The sequence below is a fragment of the Sphaeramia orbicularis genome, chromosome 16 (assembly GCF_902148855.1).
Source record: "Sphaeramia orbicularis chromosome 16, fSphaOr1.1, whole genome shotgun sequence".
Taxonomy (NCBI): domain Eukaryota; kingdom Metazoa; phylum Chordata; class Actinopteri; order Kurtiformes; family Apogonidae; genus Sphaeramia; species Sphaeramia orbicularis.
In genome coordinates, this window is record NC_043972.1 from 52,545,096 (window position 1) to 52,569,469 (window position 24,374).

At 40.7% G+C, this 24,374-nt stretch overlaps 1 pseudogene; it reads right to left on the reverse strand.

Moving 5' to 3' along the window:
* The window catches only part of LOC115435831 (uncharacterized), a 63,408-nt pseudogene extending 39,469 nt beyond the window's left edge, over window positions 1-23,939 (reverse strand).
* Window positions 23,940-24,374: the final 435 nt, after the last annotated feature.

Here is a 24,374-nt window from a genome sequence, read left to right on the forward strand (position 1 = left end):
ACATACAAACATAGAATCATCATCTTTATGTTGAAGTAAAACATATTCACTCTTATGTTCAAAGTAACACAGAATATGTAGTTGCCTAAATTGTCTTGTAATCACTTACATTACTGAACTGTCTGTCTGTCTGTCTGTCTGTCTGTCTGTCTGTCTGTCTATCTATCTATCTATCTATCTATCTATCTATCTATCTATCTATCTATCTATCTATCTATCTGTCTATCTATCTATCTATCTATCTATCTATCTATCTATCTATCTATCTATCTATCTATCTATCTATCTATCTATCTATCTATCTATCTATCTATCTATCTATCTATCTATCTATCTATCTATCTATCACATTGTATAGTTAACATAATCTAAACCTCTGTTTCCTCTTTTTCCTGATTCACACAGAATAACCACCGATATCAAGTACTGACACATAGCTCTTAAAATCCCAATATTGGTTAACACTCCCATAATGTCTGCAGGTCATTTACCAGCTTTCTCTTGGATGATAAGAGTGTCCAACGCCTGTAAACGGGAATTCCTGTAACAGACAGACCTGCTGAGATCTGTTGTTTATCTCACTGATAGAACAGATTCCAGGAAGCAAATGTTGAGAACGCTGTTGCATTCTCATTTCACACACACACACACACACACACACACACACACACACACACACACACACACACACACACCATCATTCACACACAGAGGACACTACAGTGATGTCACATTGGCCAGCAGGAGGTTGTTGATTGAAAGCAGCACATGAGAGTGTCACTGATCTAGAGCAGAGCCACATTTGGCCACACTCCCATTTGTTTTGAGTGTTGTAAACCATAATGGCAATAAATTTAATTTTAGTCCAGCAAAAAGTATACTCCTATGTTCTGACACATCAGTCCAATAAAAAAACTAAATATATAGATAAATGATCCTAATCATGCTCAATGCATTCATATGGAAAAATGTTATGAGAGCTGCCATTTTGCTTCTCTGTGGAACCCCCAAGTAGAGCAGGAGAGTCACTTCTGACAAAATATGAGCAGAGATTGGCATTTAAAAACTGGCAACCCCCCCCCCCCCCCATCACATACCCCCCCCCTCCCATCTGAAAACACAAAATCTTGTGTCACAGGATACATTTTCTACAGTCTGAAAATCATTTTGAAGAGGTCAAACATTGAAAAAGAGGTAAAACACTGTTTCTCTATTAATAATATCCATCTTATCTGCCAAGAATAACATAATTATTTTCCCTTCTGTTTTTCATTTTCCATATTTTGCGTTATTGTAAATTTTACACAAAACAGAAAAGAACAGTAATTATAAAAAATACTGTTAATCTGAAGTATAGGTTTTTTTTATGTTCTCTCACATGCTGTGTGTGCTCTAAAATGGATATTACTGTTAACCAGATAAAGTACATAATTTTAATTGTATTGAAGAGTATTTTAGCTATAAAATGCATTTATAAATTATTTAGCATTTTAATTGATTTAATTCAACTCAACATTTTTTCAACCAGATGAATTGTTGGTCCTTCAGAGCAAATTAGTTCAGAAAACCTGACGATGAATAAGGCAATAGTACATACAGTGTAATTCAATGAATAGATACACCAGCCTTGCATCTAAAATAAATAGAACATGGTGACACTGATGATCTTATTTTCATTTGTAAGCACTGTCTTTCTGTCATGTGACCATCTCTGGAGGACATCGACCTTGATGACCAGCTGTTCATTCAACATGGATTGCATGAATTGCAGGCAAGTCTATCGTTGTTGCCTTTCTAGCCTTTGTTGTGCATTTGTTAAATTGTGTTTTTATCATCATACTAATGACTGCATTCATGGCAACAAAGTTGTTATTTGATCCATACCAGATCAATAACCCACTAAACATTGGATGTTGGATAGAGGTGCAGATCATGTCTATTGGGTTGGTCAGTCCATGACCAATTCTGGACATCTATTTGACTTCTAAACTAGGTCCACTATTTGGACGTCCAACTTGGACATCATATTGACGTTCAACATTTGACCTTTGAACTGGGTACATTTTTGAATGCCAATTTGACGTTTATGATAGGTGCAGGAAATTCACATGACTAATAAATGTGGTCCATATAACGCTTAATTAGATGATATTTTTCAATTTCAAAACATGAAAATTGGAATATTAAATTGAATTGCCTGATATTTGTCTTTTTGTTCATCAAGTAAATACAAAAGTAAGATTTATTAATAATTAATAATTTTTAAAATTTCGTCAATTGGGCACACATGCATTCGTTGGAAACACAAAAAACTGGTGCCAAGTCACACATCAAACCAGCCCTGGAACCAGTTTGGTGGAAAAGGGGTATTAGCACCAGTTACTTATGCAGGATTATAAGAAGCTAAAAGACCACAACGGTCACAGTGGATCCAACTGCCAACTGTATGTACAGTACAGGCCAAAAGTTTGGACACACCTTCTCATTCTTCGCATTTTCTTTATTTTCATGACTATTTACATTGTAGATTCTCACTGAAGGCACCAAAACTATGAATGAACACATGTGGAATTATGTACTTAACAAAAAAGTGTGAAATAACTGAAAACATCTCTTATATTCTAGTTTCTTCAAAGTAGCCACCCTTAGCTCTGATGACTGCCTTGCACACCCTTGGCATTCTCTTGATGAGCATCAAGAGGTAGTCACCTGAAATGGTTTTCACTTCATAGCTGTGCCTTGTCAGGGTTACAGGGAATTTCTTGCCTTATTGATGGGGTTGGGACCATCAGTTGTGTTGTGCAGAAGTCAGGTTGATGCACAGCTGACAGCCCTATTGGACAACTGTTAGAATGCATATTATGGCGAGAACCAATCAGCTAAGTAAAGACAAACGAGTGGCCATCATTACTTTAAGAAATGAAGGTCAGTCAGTCTAGAAAATTTCAAAAACTTTGAATGTGTCCCCAAGTGCAGTCGCAAAAACCATCAAGCGCTCCAACGAAACTGGCTCACATGAGGACCGCCCCAGGAAAGGAAGACCAAGAGTCACCTCTGGTGCTGAAGATAAGTTCATCTGAGTCACCAGCCTCAGAAATCGCAAATTAACAGCAGCTCAGATTAGAGACCAGATGAATACCACACAGAGCTCTAGCAGCAGACACATCTCTACAACAACTGTTAAGAGGAGACTGCGTGAATCAGGCCTTCATGGTCAAATAGCTGCTAGGAAACCACTGCTAAGGAGAGGCAACAAACAGAAGAGATTTATTTGGGCCAAGAAACCCAAGGAATGGACATTAGACCAGTGGAAATCTGTGCTTTGGTCTAATGAGTCCAAATTTCAGATCTTTGGATCCAACCACCATGTCTTTGTGCGACGCAGAAAAGGTGAACGGATGGATGCTACATGCCTGGTTCCCACCGTGAAGCATGGAGGGGGAGGTGTGATGGTGTGGGGGTGCTTTGCTGGTGACGCTGTTGGGGATTTATTCAAGATTGAAGGCAACCTGAATCAGCATGGCTACCACATCCTGAAGTGACATGCCATTCCATCCGGTTTGCGTTTAGTTGGACCATCATTTATGTTTCAATAGGACAATGACCCCAAACACACCTCCAGGCTGTGTGAGGGATATTTGACCAAGAAGAAGAGTGATGGAGTGCTGCGCCAGATGACCTGGCCTCCACAGTCACCGGACCTGAACCCAATCGAGATGGTTTGGGGTGAGCTGGACCGCAGAGTGAAGGCAAAAGGGCCAACAAGTGCTAAGCATCTCTGGGAACTTCTTCAAGACTGTTAGGAAACCATTTCAGGTGACTACCTCTTGAAGCTCATCAAGAGAATGCCAAGAGTGTGCAAAACAGTCATCAGAGCTAAGGGTGGCTACTTTGAAGAAACTAGAATACAAGATATGTTTTCAGTTATTTCACACTTTTTTGTTAAGTACATAATTCCACATGTGTTCATTCATAGTTCTGATGCCTTCAGTGAGAATCTACAATGTAAATAGTCATGAAAATAAAGAAAATGCAAAGAATGAGAAGGTGTGTCCAAACTTTTGGCCTGTACTGTATATCTGTCAGTAGTGTCAAATATGCCCTTGACAATGTTTTTGTAGTAGGTCAAGTTCGTTCCATGCTGTAACAGTAGTCAGCGGCACATCAGCTGTTTAGTCAAAAGTTGGGTTAACCTAATGCTAATGCTTACTGGTCAATAGTCTGACACTAAACCTAAATCAGGTTTAGTGTATTCATGTACACTGTACACTGATGTATTCATGTTGTCGCCATGAGCGGAACACTGATTTATTCTTTATGTATTGTAATTTCCATGGGAAATGGACCAGACGGACTTCTTCTTTTTCTGAACCTGCAGCTCGTTTGTGCCCTGGTCCATCGTCTACTGCTGTTTCTAGCGGCCCAGGTAAGACATTTCACATGCCACATAATACTGGTAGGAATCTGTCATCATGTATTGTTATTCATTTATGCATTTTTATTACTTTTCATGTAGGAAAGCGAAAAAGGGAGCAGGACCATGGAGTTCCAGATGGGCTGTCCTGGAACAGCTGGTTCAGACCTTGGTCCAGAAGCCCGAACCTTTCAGATGGTTTATTTCCCTTTTAGTCTCCAGGCACCTTTTTTTATTTTTTATTTTTGCACCTTTGTTTTGTTTTAATTTTTAACAAAACAAAACAAAAAATTAAAAAAAAAAAATTAAAATACATAAATAAATAAATAAAAAAAAAAAAAAATATATATATATATATATATATATATATATATACATACAGGGTGGGGAAGCAAAAGCAAAATTTACAATGAACATTTAGTTTTTTTTTTCTCAGCAGGCACTACGTCAATTGTTTTGAAACCAAACATATATTGATGTCATAATCATACCTAACACTATTATCCATACCTTTTCAGAAACTTTTGCCCATATGAGTAATCAGGAAAGCAAACATCAAAGAGTGTGTGATTTGCTGAATACACTCGTCACACCAAAGGAGATTTCAAAAATAGTTGGCGTGTCCATAAAGACTGTTTATAATGTAAAGAAGAGAATGACTATGAGCAAAACTATTACGAGAAAGTCTGGAAGATACTATTAAAGAAGAATGGGAGAAGTTGTCACCCGAATATTTGAGGAACACTTGCACAAATTTCAGGAAGCGTGTGAAGGCAGTTATTGAGAAAGAAGGAGGACACATAGAATAAAAACATTTTCTATTATGTAAATTTTCTTGTGGCAAATAAATTCTCATGACTTTCAATACACTAATTGGTCATACACTGTCTTTCAATCCCTGCCTCAAAATATTGTAAATTTATATATATATACACACACACACACACACACACATACATATATATACATACATACATATATATATATATATATATATATATATATATGTGTGTGTGTGTGTGTGTGTGTGTATATATGTGTGTATGTATATATATGTGTGTGTATATATATATCATAATTATTATATAATATTGTCTGTTCATTTACAAGGTATCAAAATATTAGTAGAATATAAGTACTTTTATAAGTAATATGCAGTCAAATTAACTGCAGGCATTTGAGTAAATCTGTATGACTTAAGGGTTGAACCTGGAGTATTTCTATAAAACAATAAAAATGATAAAGAACCATCCATCACACTTAAATTTAGATGTGATTTAGTTTAAGGAATGAGAAGTTGAAAATACATGTTCTACCATTTTTAAATAGAAATTAAGGATAAGTAATGATGGTTAACTTCATTTAAAATGTATTCCAGATGGATTAAGTGATTCAACAACCAGCAAAATGTTAAACCCAAACCGTCAGCTTAAAGTACTGTGCCATTTTATTGTGCTAGAGCTTAGTTTCTGAATGTACATGAACTGTACTGCAGTTTCTTTTACTGCTCTCTTATACATCATCAACCTGAATTGAATCAATTAATCTGTACTTTGGGGTGGGATGGAAACCAGGAATTCTTTTACCCAAATAAGTCCCTGGTAAATAAGTTCCTGGTAATAGAGTTCCTGGGATTTTGGTGGAAAGTACCTCTAGTACCCCGAACTTACCACAAACTACAACGTTTCATTGTCCTTGATATGTCTGATGCCATTCAATAAAGATAGATATGGGATACTGAATTAGAATTTATTTGTGTGTAACTGTAGTTCCATACTTTGAGAGTGGAGGACATGTTTTCTGTCCCAGTTAATTTTGCTGTAGCTTTGTTTGACTCAGCAGCTAGTTTGAACTGTGCATTACACTTTTTGTATGAGTCTTCAATCTGCTGCTGAGAGAATCAAATGCAGTTTTTGGAAAATGATGAAGTCCCATTTCAGAAGATGGCATCTAGAATTAGTCAAAATTTGATGTTTGAAAGATATCCATAATGACCACATTTGGACTATAAATAGCCCTTACACAGAAGTCCCTCAGATGTCAACATTAGAAGTTCGTTAGATGTTGGAAAAAAGACGTCACCCGGTGTTACAAAACAACCCCTTCAGTGGACTTAAATCGGACATCCAAAAATGAATTAGAAAAGACGTTACTTCAACGTCACATTGCACAGTGGGATAAACATTCGTTAGACGTCGGAATAAAGCCATCACCTGACATTACAAAATGACCCCTTCAGTGGACTGAAATTGAATGTCCAAAAATGACTTAGAAAAGACGTCCCTCTGAAGTCACATTACTCAGTGGGAAAGATGGAACTTGCACCTCTTAACATTCACCAGGTCATCGCAATCCACTTTAGTATTAGGGTTACAGTTAAAGTGTATTTAAAAATATGCTGTTTAAAATGGGTTTGAGTTAGGGCATTAACAAAAAAGCCGCTTTGTCGACGGGTCGAAGTCTGTGGCACAAATCGACGTTACTTTGGAGGAGTAGACTAGTCATGTGTTATTCTCTCTCTTGGCTGCTGCGGTCTTAACCTTTTCCCACTTATGTTTTTCACTTAAATTTAAAAGAAAATTCCAGGTATTAACCTATGTTTTGTTTTGGTTAAAACGTCTGAGAAGGACTGTTGATGCTTGTGTATTGCTGACTTTTATTCTGCTTTTTACTGTACATTGTTAATGTTCCAGTGAACGTTAATACAAGTTGCTCATTGTTGAATGGCTGTGCGTCTGTGGTGTTCCTCCACTGTCAATGTGATGACGTCATCACATGACTAGTCAACTCGACATCGACTTTATTGACAAATAAGTCAATCTGAAAAATCTGAAGTCACTAATGCCCTAGTTTAAGTTAGTTTTAAATACAGAAACTGAGAGATGCATGCTTTCAAATGAAACATAATAACATGCATATTGGACAGTTTTTCTGTTTATTCCTAACCTTATTTTAGGCTTAGATTTAGGGTTAGGGTTGGGATTCCAATTAAAGAGTGGAAATATTAAGTTAAAGGAATCAAACAGAGACAGATGAAGAAGATGGGAATAGGACAGAAAAAGAACAGCAGGGACAGTGTGTTTGCCTGTTGTCTGTCTGTCTGTCTTTGTGTGTCTCCATCCTGAAGGTGGAAACAGCATTGTGGTTTTTCCCACACTGCTGATAGAGCTGTCTATCTGTGTGATTCTCAGTCATACTGGCATTGCAGCCCCCCAGTTCCAGCTCCAGCTCCAGGTCCAGTTAAACCTAGGCTCACAGGCTGTCCACTCCTCTCCTCAGGAGGAGCCAGCCAATAAAGATAAGCTTGACAGAGGAGCCAGCCAATAAAAGATAAGCCTGCTAGGAGCCAGCCAATAAAAGATAAGACATGGGGCATGTCTGTGACTTCCTCACTGATCTTGCTTTAGGAGTTACAAGGCAGCGTGCTGATATGCCTGGCGTCTCATTGGCATCCACACAGAAACTGAAGTGTTTACTGAGTGCTGTCCAGACCAATGACAATATGTCTACTGGCACGTAACCTACACTACAATATGGACATTTTATTTTGATTATTTAAGAATATCATTCACACAGTTTCAATCACCAACTTTTATGAAATACAAATCTGCAAACTAGAAGTTATTTTGACTTCAATACCTGCAATATCCCTGCAATGTCAACTGTGACTTTGAAATCAATGAAGGTCCTTAGACATCAGAAAGTGATGGACCAGGTGACATTGTCAAATCCCTGACTCTGAAGTAGTCAATTTGATTTTGGTGGAACACCAGAGTTTGTGCACACAGGAAACCAGGGTTTCTGTCCCATTTCATGCTGTTCATTTTTGTGTCTCTATATTTTTTTATTTTAACCCTATCCCTGACACTGTGGCTGTGGCAATGTCAAGATATCTTTCACAAAAAAACCCACACATCAAAAATACTACTGACACCATACATCCAAATGTGACAAGCTGGCCAAGCGCTAGTATGTGATGACTCAGGAGTGAGAAGTAGGGCCCCACATTAATCTGTCTAAGGCTACAATGTAAGAAATGTTTGTGAAATTGACAGGCGAATTCTGTAAAATCATGGCAAAAAAAAATTTGTAAATCAAACAACAATAATGGTTTGTTTTAATTACAGTAAATATTTGTATTGTAATAAACCAAACATAATTGCAATTTCTACAATAAAAATGTCAAACATACCATATGTATTTGTAGAACTTACAGATTACATTATTTTAACATATAAAATATGTAAAAACATACTTTGTAACATTTTACAAAAATAATCTTGGTAAATTTTGCATTTAATAAATGTGATACATATTGTAAAATTATAAAGTTGTTTAGCAGGTTATTCATCTGATTTTACATGAAGCTTGGAAATCTTAGATGACTATATAAAAAGAAAATGCGTGAGCTATTCAGTTAACCCTTAAAACCCTAAGCCTAAAACTGTTAGCCTGGAATTTTTTTTTTTTTTTTTTTTTTCTTATTTTGACAAACTGAAAATATGCTGTGATTGAGTCAGTTTGCCCACTGTGCCAGAGCATTTTTGCCCTGATCTTTCAAAATCTAGCAATCATTTACAATTTATGGCATGTTATAATACTGCTAAAACAGCTTAGCTTAGCAATTGCATAAACAGTGAAAGAGTTACAACCTTCTAAATTGCATATGCAAAGGGTGTGTCAGTGATGACACATCAGGTTGTAAAGAGTTACAGCACCATCTTTAATGTGAAATGATGCTGAGATGACTGTTTAGGTTTGTTTTCGGCAAGTCAGTCAAACACTGCTGGTGTCTCATCTTTTTTGCTGTCATCTCTGGTGTCTTCATGCATCTCAAGATTTTGACCAAAGTGTGACATATGAGCCAAGCTGTTCAGTCATCAGCCAACACCTTAACAACATCTGAAGTCCCAACTGTGAAAGCACTTAAAGGTACAGTATGTAACTCCCATACCCTAGGTACTAGTAAATACCTGAATCAGTGCAAAGACAGCATGATTTCTCTGTTCTGGTGTAGCGCTTACCTGACGGCAGGCACTTTGGGACAAAACCCCTTGGCTGTATGTTTCGCGATTTTCGAATACTTCATTTCCACAACCTGCCCAAATGGCGAGCACCTCAACTTCTCTGTCAGTGGAGAGGTAAGTGTAGAAAAATAAAAACATTCATGAACTGAACATGAAAAGATTTAAGATATCATTCGTAATGTGGATGTCTTAAAAGAACATGATTTTGGTTATTCTAGTTCTACCATTTTTTGTGATGATTCTGGTCATTCGTATTGCTGTCATTACCTCCGCCAAGGATGTTATGTTTTTGTCAGCGTCGGTTTGTCTGTCTGTCTGTTTGTCTGTGTGCAAGATAACTCAAAAAGTTATGGATGGATTTGGATGGAAATGTTGATACTGGCACAAGGAACAAATGATTAAATTTTGGTGGTGATTGGGGGTGGGAGTGGGGGAGTTCTAGAAAAGCACTCGTGGAGTGCAGACCTCCGCCAAGGCCCCCCACCCCCACCCCCAATCACCACCAAAATTTAATCATTTGTTCCTTGTGTATTTCCTGAAATTTTCATCCAGATCCGGGGCACTGATCTGCCTTGGCGGAGGTCTGCGCTCTCCGAGTGCTTCTGGTTTTACTGGCAGAAATAAAATCTCTAAAGTTACGTCTTTTGGACCAGTGATAAGGACCAGTGTTGGTCCTTATCTTGAGTTTTTTTTATAGTGTGACCCACGGCAGAGGAGGAGAGAATGTCGGACTTACAGAGAATTCAGTGTGAAAGAGTGGAAGATTGTAGAACAATGTATAATATTGTCTTTGAACAATTGTCAATCATCTTCTATTATCACGTGGGTGGTTTGGACCCAAATGCAGAACGCCAAACTCCCGAATCAGTTCAGAAACATCTACAGTCACTCATGACAGGGATCAAGATAAAGGCGGCCATACACTGTGCGATTATTTCGATCGTTGCACGCAGCTCCATCTCAAACTGTGCGAATCAGTCGTACAGTCAGGCTCACGATTCATGTTCTCACACTGCATGGACCGACGCTCGTATGCGACCTGACTGCTCACACTGTAGGACCATACACCACAGGACGCACCACACATTCGAGTGTTGTATCCGGAAATACAATGTTAAAATACCAAGGAATCCGTAAAAGTGCATAGACGATTGTGTATTGGCGTGAGCCACGAAATGGTAGTGCTAAACAAAAACCAACGGGCTGCTTTGGTAATATGTGCCATTATCTGCGGGGAATCAAAAAAGAAGAAAAGACAACGATGTGTTTGGTGCAGGCATTGGTTGGCCAGACGTGGACAGTATGGGCTATCAATCCTAGAGCAGGAACTAGAGGTAAGCTGCAACAGCCAAACTGCACTAGGACAATAGCCAGCTACTGTTAGCTTGTACGCTACTGTACGCGTCTGTGTTCGCGCATGCACAGTGTGAGAATTTGAGGCACATCGGTTCGTGGCACTGCTTTGACAGTACGATACACTCACGAGGAGCGAGCAGGATTTCAAACAGCTCCGTTTTCGTTGTGAACACACGATTGCTGGTCGTGAGGTGGTTGTGAGGTGCTAATCGCTTCTCTTTACCCCATGTACACTGCACGAAGCACGACACACGATTAGAGGCACATCGGGCCCAATCCCAGAAATAGTCGCACGAGTGAGAAATCGTCTCTAAACTCGCACAGTGTAAGGCCGCCTCAAGACAAGACAAGACAAGACAAGACAAGACAGGATAAGATAAGATAAGATAAGCCTTTATTTGTCTCACAAGGGGAAATTCCAGGTTTACAGCGGCAAAGTTACAAGAGCACATAAGAGCAAAAGAAGTGCAATATCAAGATCGTCACAAAACAAGAACACTATACACACTATTGACAACTGAGCAGATTGAGTCTGGACCAGAGTTCATCTCTTGCACAGCGCTTTAAAGCCATGTGCTGGGAGCTCACCATGGTGGCTGAAGTAGCGAGGAATCCACTGGAACTCATCTGCTGAATGAGCCGAGGAGCCGGTGAGGGATGTGTAGGCGAATGAGTTGGGGACAGGCATGGGATCCGAAACCAGATGAGCCGATAGAAACCGCAGAAGAACAACCTGGCAAAGAACTGAGTGCAGAGGAGTCAACATACACTGGCAGCCTGATGAGCTGCAGCTGTGTTCACAGGTGAACAGATTTGGGCTGATGAGGTGGGTGTGGCTGAGTGAGTGAATGAGGAGCAACAGAGAGACAGAGATGTGACAGAACCCCCTCCTCAAGGGACGGCCCCTGATGTCCCAATACCTGTCAAGCCAAGCTGGGTGGGTGGGTGGAGGGGGCCTGGAGGAGGGTTAGTACTCTTCAGACTCCATCTCCTCTTCTGACCATGAACTGTCCTCCTCAGATGGAGGCCCCACCTCATCATCATCGTCTCCTGGCGCTTTGGGTTAATAGGGCGGTCAGAAATCAGCATCATTGCCTGTAGTGATTCACTTGGCATTGTTGGACGGCTGCTCTTGATGCTGGTGGTGAAAATCCTGGACCAAAACTAACCAAATGGCAGTGTCCTGTGGGGTCCCCCAGGGGTCCATCCTGGGACCCCTCTTGTTCAATCTTTACATGCTGCCCCTGGGCCAGTAGTAATGCAGTAATAATGTGTCCTACCACAACTATGTGGATGACACTCAGATTTTACATCTCACTGACAACAAGTGAACATGGGCCCATATATGTTTCTGTCTGGTATATGGTATATGTCTGGTAAATGGTATATATGCGTATATATATATATATATATATATATATATATATATATATATATATATATATATATATATATATATATGTTTCTATGCGGTTTACTGCTGGTTGGCTGGTGGATGGCACATTGAGGATGGGGAGTTAACAGTGACCTGGATGACTAAAAATCCTGCTCCTCAAAGTGTTTTGCGGTTCGTCCACTACACTTGCAAGCAAGGCAAATGTGATACAGACAAGTGTTCCTGTATGTCAGCAAGACTGTCTTGCACTGATTTGTGTAGGTCCCAGCACTGTGTGAATGTTCAGAAGGAAACAGAAGATATAGCTACATGGGATGATGTTTCTGACAGTGATGGTGATGATTACACATGTTATAGAACCATAAAACATCATCTAAAAAAAAAAGCATCCATTGAACAAAAATAAAAATTGACAGTGTTCTGTGTAAGAAAAAAAAAAAAAAGATCGAGATCTATTAAAAAACATGTATTGTTACATGACATCATTTTTAAAAGAAGAAAAGAAACCCTGCAACTGTTAAGCACTTTAAATGTCAAGCAATGCTGTTACATTGATATGTGTGTGTGTGTGTGTGTGTGTGTGTGTGTGTGTGTGTGTGTGTGTGTGTATGTGTGTGTATGTGTATGTGTGTATGTATAAATGTCAATTTGTGAGAGATTTTGTGTTGCTAAAATGAATGTTGATAAATAAAACAAGTGAATCTAGCATCATAGAATTTTCATTTTTTAGTGTTATATTCATATAGATTTATGGCTTGTGACAAAAAACTGCAGGACATATTGTGGAGAACTTTTAACCCAAAGTCCATGAGGGTACAGTACAGTCTAAACAAAAATGCATTTAAAAAGTAGTGCCCGGACATGGGAACAAAAATCATTCTCTAGCCACTTTTCATGGTTCACCTTATGGCCTACTATCAGAAATAAATGGTAATTTTTATTTATTTATTTTTGTATTTATTTAATTTTTTTTTTTTTTTTGGGGGGGGGGGGGGCAATCTGGTTTGGTGTTAATGAATTGGTCCTTCTTTGCCGGGGCCGAGTTCATGTGAACCCAAGAGTCCTCACTTCAATTTAGGATCTTTCAGTCACAAGTAACATAATGTATGAATAAGGATTTCTCCATTCAGCCCAACTGGTTTAGCTTTTTTCAAGAGACTTCTTCAGTTCTGAACCGGAAGAAGTCTCTCAGATGAGACGAAACATTTTCAAAAGAGCTAAATCAGTCCAGTTGAACCGAGAAGAACTACCAAGAAGAACAATGACCTGGGGAAATGAGACCCTACACAGATGTATGAATAAGGAGTGAACTCATAAATATAAGACATGGCTTGTAGTGAAATCTCACATTAGAGGTATGTTCAAGGTTGTTCATGATCACGTTTGAAGTGTGAGTAAATTTTAGTTTTATGTTTCTGTAAACAATCGGTAAAAATTGTCTGTGCAAGAGATTAAATATCTCACTGACTGTTGGATACATTCAAGAGAAAAAAAGTTGAGACCATGTTTTTTATGTTTTGTTTATGTTTTGTTTTTCTTTTTTTATTGAAAATTTGGATACTTGTACAGGATGTGGAGTAGATACATTTGCAAACTTGCTCTCATCTGCAATTAATACCAAAATTTTTGTTCCAACCACACAAGATATCCAAAACACATTTTAAGGAGGTCTTTATCCTTGATGTTTATCTTTAATTTCACTTTTTTGATTACTATTTTGTTCTCTTCTCTATGTATTCTTATCAGTTACTGGTGTGGTATCAGTACTATGAGGTGAATACATTTTGCAAAAGCTAATTACCTGTCACACCTGCAGCCAGACGTTAGTCTGGTTTTGTCTGTCTTTTATGTTTTGTTTGTCACTTCCTGTTTTATTTTGTTAAGTTTCCCCTCATGTGTCTTGTCTGTCGTCTTTACTTCCTGTTCCCTGATCATTCTCACCTCTCACCTGATTACCTGTCTCCGCCCTGATTTGCTCCACCTGTGTCTAGTTGTCTTCCCTCCCTTTTGTGTATTTAAACCCTGTCTCTTCCCCTTGTCAGACGCCAGTTTGTAACTCCAGTAGTTCTTACCAGCGTTTTGACCTCGTTTGTTCGTTTGCCTGCCTGTTTTTTGACCTGTTTTTGGATTCCTCGGTTTCTCGTCTTCTGCCTGCTCCCTGTCTGGTTTTGTCTGCCTCTTCTGATACCTGGTTTTGACCTTCTCGCCCTGACTACCGGTACGTGAGTTTTTGCCTTGTCCTTATGTCTTGTTGCCCGATTGTTTGCCTACCTGTGTATGACCTGTTTCCGTCCCTGACCTCCCTTTGCTTTTCCCTAGTTGGGAAAAACACCCCTAACACCGCTCGGGGAGACGGGCTTTCGCCCTCGATCCGGAGGACGAATCAGAGGAGGATATCACCAACTATTATCCTCAAGATTCTGTCACTGATCATTATTTTTCACCTGTGTGTGATCAATAAACCTTTTGAACTATATTTTTGGTGTTTGAGTTCTGCATTTGGATTCTGTGTTTGTACTAGCACCATTACATTACCTGGTTTGGTTTTTATTTATATTTATTTAGAATTGTCATACATTATTTAATTTTGAAAGTACTGCTCCAATAAAATTTCCATTATCACTACTATTTTACACATAATGCTTGAGTAATATTTGCAAGAAAATGTAGTCAAAGGACAGCTTTATTTTGTGGATTTTACAGTTACAAGATGATCATTTAGCTGGTCTTTTATGTAAACTGTAAAAGAAACAAAAATGGCTTGTAAATCAGACTGAAAAAAATAGTTTAATGACAAGAATTGCATGGTTATTCAACAAAAATTGGCTGTTGGGCTTACAGTATTAAAATGTAATTTTGAATATCAATTATATAGTTTTTCTGTGTGGAATTTACAAACAATTTTGTAAAGCTGTTTACATTGTATTTGTATTTTTTTTTTTATGTATGTATATATTTATTTTAACAATATTTCCTCTGGTAACTACAGCTGGCCTTTTTTTTTTTTTTTGTCAAAACATCAAGATTTATTTATTTATAGTGTAGGTGTACATGTAGCCGGGTATTTTGTAAAATGAATATTTCCCTCTCTCTGTTTAAAAAAAAAAAAAAAAAAAAAAAAACCCCTCCTGCACACATGACTGTTTTCAGAAAAATCTTAATTTACATGGCCTACAAACTACTTTTCTGATGTGCCAGAGTGGATGAAAAAGGGTTTGAACTCTATTGAGGCGAATCGTGTTAGTTCTGAAATCATTAACAGCTGCGGTCTGTTTTTCAGTCATGTTTTGTCTCTAATTCATGAAGACCGCTTTGCATGGAAGTAAATTATTACTTCATTTACCTTCCACTGAATTGAACAGAACAGATAAAGGACTAATTAACAGCATATGAAATATGAAGACGTAGAAACACCTCATAAAGGCCTTTTTCTGTATCAAGTAAATACATGAAGATCTTGTTAAGCAAATGCAGTGGGCAAAAATGCTAACATTAGCTATCACCAAACTTCCTTATTTTCTCATTTAATACTTATAACTTCACTTATCAGCTCCATCCTATTCCTCTATACCAGGCTCTGGCAACAGGTGGACCATAGTCCGAGTATGACCCGAAGAGCCTTTTGTCTGGACCCCCAAACACTTTTTTTAATATACAAACTAGTTATAAGATTATTAGTGTGCAGTGACTTTTGAAGCGGCATGCCGCGGGCAGCTATGTGTGTGGGTCCTTCAATGAGTTTGTACAGCACTAGCTTGACGGCTTGTTTTCTTGGCATACACGCTTTAACATGAGTGCTGTGAGTAATGGCTTTGTCAAATATTAGAGAAGAGGTCTCTGAAAACTATGGTTTTTGAGATGAGTGGACAGTAACTTTACACGTTCATTTTGCCCGGCCAAGGCCAGTCTGTCTTATATGTTTGGAGTCACTTGCACTTGTTAAAAGTGCCAACATTAAGCAGCATTACGAGACAAGACCCAAGCATTCTGACTGAAATTAACCACCAGGGTCAGCTGCTATGACATGGAAAATAAATGAACTAAAAGACCAGTATGAACAATCTACCCTGGTGCTTACACTGTCACTTGCAGCGCAACAACGAGCCTATGAGTGAAGTTCGTTCTTGGGAAGCACAAAAAATCTTCTGCAGACTCACAGATGGTCAAAGAAAATATGGAGGCAGTGGCGGAAATGCTTATACATGAGAAAGAAGGACAGCAACTTAAAGAAAGGGTTTGTCAAATTCCTCTGTCATTCAGAATAACAAGGACAACATCTGTTGTCACATGATGTGCAGTCCCAGCTGGACCGTGCCATTCAGAGTGCCCCATATTAGCCGCTGATGAATCAACAGACCTGAGTGACAATGCCCAGCTTTTGGTGTATGTCAGATTCTATCACAAGGAGAGTAAAGCTTTTGTTGAGGACATTTTAGGAATAACAGCAGTGAAAATGTACACACGAGGAGAGGACATATAATTAGCCATAAAAGAAATGCTGACTCAGAGAGGAATCTGTTTGAAACAAGTTATCTCCATCACCACTGATGATGCACCTTCCATGATGAGACAAGAAAAGGGAGCAGTTATCTGACTAAAAAAGTACGACACAGACCTCTTATCATATTGCTGTACTATCTGCATGTCTGTTTTATGTTGCACACTCTCAGAGCAATACGGAGAAGCTATGAATACAATCACTAAACTTCTAAACTTTCTCCGGTCTTTCTCATCTCATCAACACCGCCTGCTTTTGTGAATTTTTAGCAGAAGTGGATGCAGATACCAATGACTTAATCTTGCACTCCAATGTCAGATGCTGAGCAAAGGTAAAGTGCTGGCACAATTTTGGTGCATAAGACATGAAATAAAACAGTTTCTTGCACAACAAAAAAAGTCACAAGGCCCTGGCATTTTAGTAGTTTTGAGGATGAGAGGAACATGGACACACTGGCCTTTATTGTTAACATCACAGGACACCTAAATTACTTCAATTTGAAATTACAAGGAAAGAACAACTCTGTGTGTGATTTAGGGATAGCTGTTCAGTCTTTTCTGAGAAAACTTAACATTTTAAAACTGGACCTTAAACAGGACTGTACACATTTTCCAACATTAAAGGAAATCCAGGGAAAAAACTTTACTTCCCATGTACAAAAATTGTACAAAAATTCACTGAAAATTTTAAGGGACACTTTGATGGCTTCACGGTGGGAGATCAGCTCATAGTTTTTGTAAAGAATCCCTCCTTGGTGAAAGACAATTATTTTCTCACAGGAGGCTGCAACTACCTACAAACGGGCTGATAAGCAATCTCTGCAAATGCAACTGATTGATTTGCAAGCTGATGTAGTGTTAAGAGAGCTATGTGAAGCTTCTGATTCTGCCACCTTCTGGCTCCAGATAGAACCAAATGTGGCCAGACATGGCGGTGTCTGTTTTGTATTATACAGCCCTATGTATGAGTTAGCTCACTACCAGACTTCCTGTTTTGTTGGTGGAAGAATCCACTTCCAAACAAGGAAGATGCCACTGTGGTCGCACCGGGTCCACTAATTACACCTGCCGTAGGACACTGTTAAAACAGCCTCTGTCAGAAGCATACGAGTAGGCACCCCGCTTGTGTAACTGACACACTTTCCTGGCATTGCATATTGGCCGTCGTGAATGGATGATTCCCACTCTGAGGTGTGTGTGCTGGTAAAATTAATGTTGATGCCCGGTGACTCCTGTGTTGACGTTAAATGGTGTGACCAGGTAAAGCCCGCAGCCTCAGTGATAAGGGGAAGCAGGTGTTCAGAGTGGCGCATTACCCCGACTGACAGATGCACAAGACCTAGTATGTGTGTATTTAAGAATTCATGAGTCCTGTCCGGAGGAATGTGATTCGGTAACATGTGGGTTTTCTTTGTTGTAGGACCAGTTTGCTACTGTTTTGCTGCAAGGTTTAGTTGTGCTTGAATATACTGTGGGAACCATATTCACCTATTTTAGCTACTTATGTACCTAGTATAAAAGAGCCCAGACTGTGAGGCAAACCAACTGTCATTTCTATTTTACTGTTGACTGGCTCTGTGCTCTCCCTCTCTTTCTCACTGTTGTAAACTAGTGTTGATCGACGACTGTACCCCTGGGGGTGCTCGTTTCATGTGTTTGCATGCAGATATTGTTTTACATTTAAAGTTGCTCTGTCTTGTAGTGGGTGTGTTTTAGAACATAGATGAAGTATTGGGATTTACAGTCTGTCTGCATACTACTCCTATTTTATCTCTTCTAGCACTAAGCCAGCTTCAGCCAGGGTTTTGGGCCCTTTTTAATCCATGTTTTAATGTATTTTTATTAACTGCTGTATTAACCAGTATGTCCTTACATTTCTCTTTTTAATTATCTCTGAGAAGAATGGATTTTTTGGTTGTTGTTTTTTTGTTTCTACATTTAATAAATGAAGTAAATGTATATTTTTGTGATATCAATAAATTTTGTAATACTGACTTGAAAATCATGTCTCTGTTCAAATCTTTGCACTGATGTGTATTTGTAGTTATTAAGAGGGGACCTGGGTTTAGGCAGAGGTTGAAGCCTCTTCACTGCTCGGTCCACACAAAGGCTATGTTTGCTGGACTAGTTAAAGTGGCAGTGCGAACTTTGACCATGTTTGGCTCTACATACAGTTGTGAATCAGCCTTCTCTACTGTTAACATAATTAAGAATAAATATTGTTCATAGTTGACAAATGAACACTTACATGCATGTTTAAGGATAGAGTTGACTCCTTTTCACCCAAAATTTTAAACACTAGCTGCAAATGCCGTGCAAATGTCTCTAACTGAACGAAGAGCCAGTACTGTAGAGCAGGGTAGTATTTCTGTATTTTTGTTTGTGTCTTTTACTGTACTTGTTTATCACTCTGGTTATTACTTGAATGTTTTGAGATGAATATTTTGTACCTTGTTCATGTGCAAAAAGTTTCATAAATTCTGAACTGAAACTAATTTTGCACTATTTTGTGTTAAAGGAGTTTTGAGGGGAACTGTTTTTTACCTTGACGTTCTAAGTTCATGTGTAATAACTGTTTAACTAAGATTATTGCATGTATAGTATGTTAGATGAGTTTTGAGTATATTTGTGATGAAATACACTATTTTTACATTATGTCAAGGGATTCTTGAATGTTCAGAATTACACTTGATGATGCAAAGCTAACTGAAAGAATCAGTAATAAAAACTGTGAAAGTAAGCAGTATTATTGAAAAACATGTTAAGAGAGTTAAATAAAAAACAACAAACTGTCATGCCTGCCACCAGACATTAGTCTGGTTTTGTCTGTCTTGTGTGTTTGTCTGTAATTTCCTGTTTTATTTTGTTAAGTTCTCCTCTTGTGTCATGTCTGGTGTCTTTGCTTCCTTTCCCTAATCTGCATCACCTGTGTGTAATTACCTGTCCCCGCCCTGATTTGTTCCACCTGTGTCTCATTGTCTTCCCTCCCTCTTGTGTATTTAAGCCCTGTGTTTCCTCCTGTCTGTTGCCAGTTTGTATTTGCCTCCGTGCCTATACTTACCAGCGTTTTTTGGATCCTGTCTTTCTGTCTGCCTGTTTTTGACCCGGTTTGCCTTCCCTGATTCCTGTTTTTTGCCTAACCCTGTCTGTGCCTCTGCCTCCAACAATTCAACGTGTGTTTGACCAATTCGCCTGTTTAACGGTACGTGAGCTAGCCTGTTCCCTATGTCCTTTTGCCTTTCCATTTGCCTGCCCGTGTATGACCTGGTTCTGCTACTGACTTCCCTCTGCTTTCCCCTAGTCGGACTCCCGACGTGTTCTACCGGTCCGGACTGTGGGTTTTTGTCTCCGGTCCGGTTCACTAACCCTGAGAAGAATCCAGGACTCTGTGTTCACAAGATTCTGTTCAATATCACAATCAGAGAATTGTCAGTTAACTGCGTGTTTAATAAACACTGAACTCTTACTTCTGTCTCTGGGTCTTGCATGTGGGTTCAGTTTTCGTACTCAGACCTTCACACAAACTAAAACTATGGTCAGTTTATTTTTATGTTTAGACTTCGAACGGCTTGGCTGATCCAGTTACTGGACCTCTTGCTTATTTAGTTGGAAACCCCTGCTCTACACTGTATCATCATATGTGAGGTGGTAGAATATTTCCTTTGGAAACTGTAACATCCGTCCCAGAGTCCCTGTTTTTACTTTTACCTCTGTTTGCACACAAATGTGAGAAAGCAGATTTGCCAAAATCTTTACTTCTATCCTGAATAAAATACATCCTGACAAGGTGTCTAAGGATGCGGCTTATTTCCAGGCCCTCAAGGAGCAGCACTCAAAACAGAGCATTTCCAATCTTTTCACTTGGAAGGTGAACCGGACAGAGAATGGGTTTGTGGCTTTGTACAACATCTCTTTATTAATAGCAAAGTCCTTCTCACCATTTACAGTGGGGGAGAGGCTGGTTGTTCCTACAAAGATCTCCACTGTCATAGAGCAAGACCTAGCACCAGTGCTGAAGGCCATCCCGTTTAGTAATGAGAGTGTAGCATGTAGGATTAAAGAGATGATGCTTTAGTTAAATAGCAGTTAATTTAAAAACTTGGATTATGTATAGCCCTAGGTATAATTGAGTGCACAACTGAACACATGTCAATATTGGTCAATTGAGGCATGTTGTTCATGAACAATGTTTCAACGGTTTCAATGTGCAAATACCTACAACAGTTTCAAACCATCTTCAGTTGAAAGATACAGCTTGCGGATGCGCTGGGACACATCATCAGTGTTGTTACCTGGGGTCATTGGGTGTTTCGGGTCTTTCAAACATCATACACTCTTGCCCAGGTGACCTGACAAGGGTTGATCAGACTCCAGCCTGTGTCCCAGCAGCATACAAGTCTGCCCTCCTTAATCCATAGCCACCCTGTGGCTTTTTCTGCGGCTTCTGTTGTGGATCCTATAGCCCTCTTTTTCGCCTCCCCAGTGAGGCCTAGCAGCATGAGTGCTTTACACTGACCTCCCAGCAAATCCTTGAAAACCCACCTCCAGAGGTTCACAGTACATTCTCCAGCCTTGCCTCTTACAGTCATCCACCAGCTCCTGGTACTTGGTACGTTTCCTCTCATTAGCCTTGTCCATGTGCTCTTCCCAAGGAACTGTGAGCTCCAGAATGATCAGCTGTTTGGTGGAATCAGACACGATGATCATGTCTGGTCGAAGCCACGTTGGTGTTATCCTGGCTGGGAACTTCAGCTGTTTCCCAAGGTCCACTTCCATTCTCCAGTCAGCAGCAGAGGTGAGGAGGCCTGACTTTGCCCGTGATTGTATGTTAGGCTTCTCTCTGGCTCTGTGGAACGCGATGGTCTTAGGCTTGATGGTACTGATGACTGATGATGGTACTGATGACTGTGGCTTTGCTGTCAGCAACTGCCCTAAGCACCTGATCATGGCGCCAGCGTCTGCAAGTGCTGTTGGGCAGCTGCAGAGGAGGTGTTCCAGGGATCCCCGTCTTGAACACTGAGGACCAGATGGTGTCTCAGATTTTCCCCAGACTTGGGGGTGTTCTGGACTGGGAAGGACATCATACACAGCCTGGACTAAAAACTTAATGCAGTGGGATTCTGCTTTCCAGATGTTCGACCAAGTGATCTTGTGATGTAAAACATTCTCCCATTTGGTCCACGCTCCTTGTTTCCCCAATCCCACCATCCTGCTTGCTTGTACTTCCTCCACGCCGGCCCGCACTTCCTCCTGGATAAGATGTTGCCGTTCTTTGCCTTTAGCCTTGTCCACCCTTGTTGCTGGTAGGTATCCAATGTCTGCATGCCCTGTTGCTATGAGCCCCACCAGTGCCTTCTGCTTCAGCCTGGACTCGGCCACCTCCAAAGCTCAGTCTGCCCTCCATTTCCGGCCTGTTCGCACATGGATCCCAGTGGATGCCACCTTGGGACCTCTAGATTCCCTGTACTGCAATGCTTCCCGTGTTCTGGATACCATGAACGCTTCAGCGAGGCCGCTGACTGGGAGCTGCAGGATGTTGCTTGTGCCATACAGGGTGGAGCTGCTCAGACTGTGTGGGAGACCGAGCCACCTGCGCAGGTAGCTGCTGATCCTTTTCTTCATGGTCTCAACTGTTGTAATGGGTACTGTGTACACCAGCAGAGGCCACAGGATCTGGGGCAAGATGGAGTGCTGGTAAATCCAGGCTTTAAACCTCCCTGGCAGGCCTGATTTTTCCACCCGACTCAGCCAGTTCTTGAGCTCCTTGCTGGTTTTCTGGATGGAGGCAGAATCTTTAAGGCTACAGTAAAATAACTTGCCGAGGTTCTTAACTGGCTACTCTGTGATGGATGGGATGGTGACTCCAGACAGTGAGAAGCGGAACTTGTCCACAACTTTTCCCCTCTTGAGCACTAGGGACCTTGATTTTGCTGGCTTAAAACTCATCCTTGCCCAGGTGATGAGCTTCTCTAGGCCTTAGAGGATCCATCTACTGCCTGGGACAGATGTGGTTGTGACAGTCAAGTCATCCATAAAGGCTCTTATTGGGGGCTGGCGTACTCCTGTTTTCATCAAGGGACCCCTGCATTCCACCTCTGCTGACTTGACTATCATGTTCATGGCAAGGGCGAAAAGGATGACTGAGATAGTGCAGCCTGTTATTATGCTTTTCTCCAGCCTGTGGCAGTCCGATGTACCTGACCCAGCAGTGACTCTTAGCCTGAAATTGTTGTAATAATCCAGTATAAGGTTTATGATTTTGCTGGGAACATGATGTCATTGAAGGGCGAGCTCTACCAGCTTGTGAGGTATGGAGCCGTACGCATTGGCGAGGTCCAGCCACAGTACGGTCAGGTCTCCTTTTCCTTCACGCGCCTCCCTGATGAGTTGAGATACCACTCCTGTGTGTTCCAAACAGCCGGGAACTCCAGGGATCCCACTCTTCTGAAAAGAAGTATTGATGTAACTATTCTTCAGAAGGAACTCCGTTAGTTGTCGTGACAAGATGCTGAAGAAAATCTTGCCTTCGACACTTAGCAGTGAGATGTTTCTAAACTGACTGATGTTCTTGGAGTTCTCTTCCTTGGGGATCCACACACCCTCTGCATACCTCCATTGGTCTGCAACTTTCCCCCTGCACCAGCTCACCCTCAAGATCTTCCATAGGTGATGGAGGAGTTGTGGGAAATGCTTATACACAGTGTATGGAACTCCACTGGGGCCCGGGGCTGAAGCTGTTCTTGCCCCCTTCACCACCTCCTGAACCTCTGTCCAACTGGGCTCCCTCATTGCAAAGTCCACTACTGGGGGTTGCGGACTTATGAGGGCCCTCTGTGGCCTGAGCTCCTGATCTCTCTCTGAGTTGCTCAGGGTGTCATGGAGAAACAAGTTTGCATCCTCAGTTGAGCACATGAGGATGCCACTGTGCTTGTCCCCCAGTAGCCTCTTAGTGAAGGTGAAGGGGTTGGTGATGAAGGCAGTGTGCTTCCTTGCTCTTTCCTTCCCCTGCCTTCAGTGCCACTCTGCCCGGCGCAACATCATGAGCTTCTTCCTTAATATTGCGAAGCTCGGCAAGTGGTTGTTTCTCCTCTTCACAGGCCACCTTGTGCTGTTTTTTGAGGCTTCAGAGTTCTAGATGCAGTTTGTGAATCTGGGTGGCTCTGCGATTCATCATGTACCTGGACTTGCTGTTCCTGCTCTTGACGTAGCCAAACTTCTCAGCTGCATAGCTGACTATGATTGCCGTCATAGTCTCAAGCCACTGGTCCACCTCCCCCCTGGCTGTGGTGTCCAGGATTTGGCTTATGTTGGCATTGAACTGTGACCACGCTGCCTTGCTGTTTTGCTGGGGGCCACTTGATCCACTTCTGTTGGACTACTCTGCTGGGGTTCGAAGGCTGTGCCACTTGGAGGGACTGGGCTCTGTGGGGTGATTCCTGGCCGGGCTCCTCCTGCGTCTCACCAAGATCAGATCCTGTGCGTTGTAGCATGTTCTCCTGCTCCCTGCACTTCATCCTGGCCAGATGTATTTTAAGGCCACGTGAGTTCTTCCACACTTTTCCGCAGCTGCATCTTGCATTCATGATCAAATTTCTGTTTGCATGGGTAAAAAACGTTTGGTCCATCTGCTTGGGGCTCTCATCCTCCCCCCCCTCGGGCTCCCCTGGGGGTATATCTCAGAAGG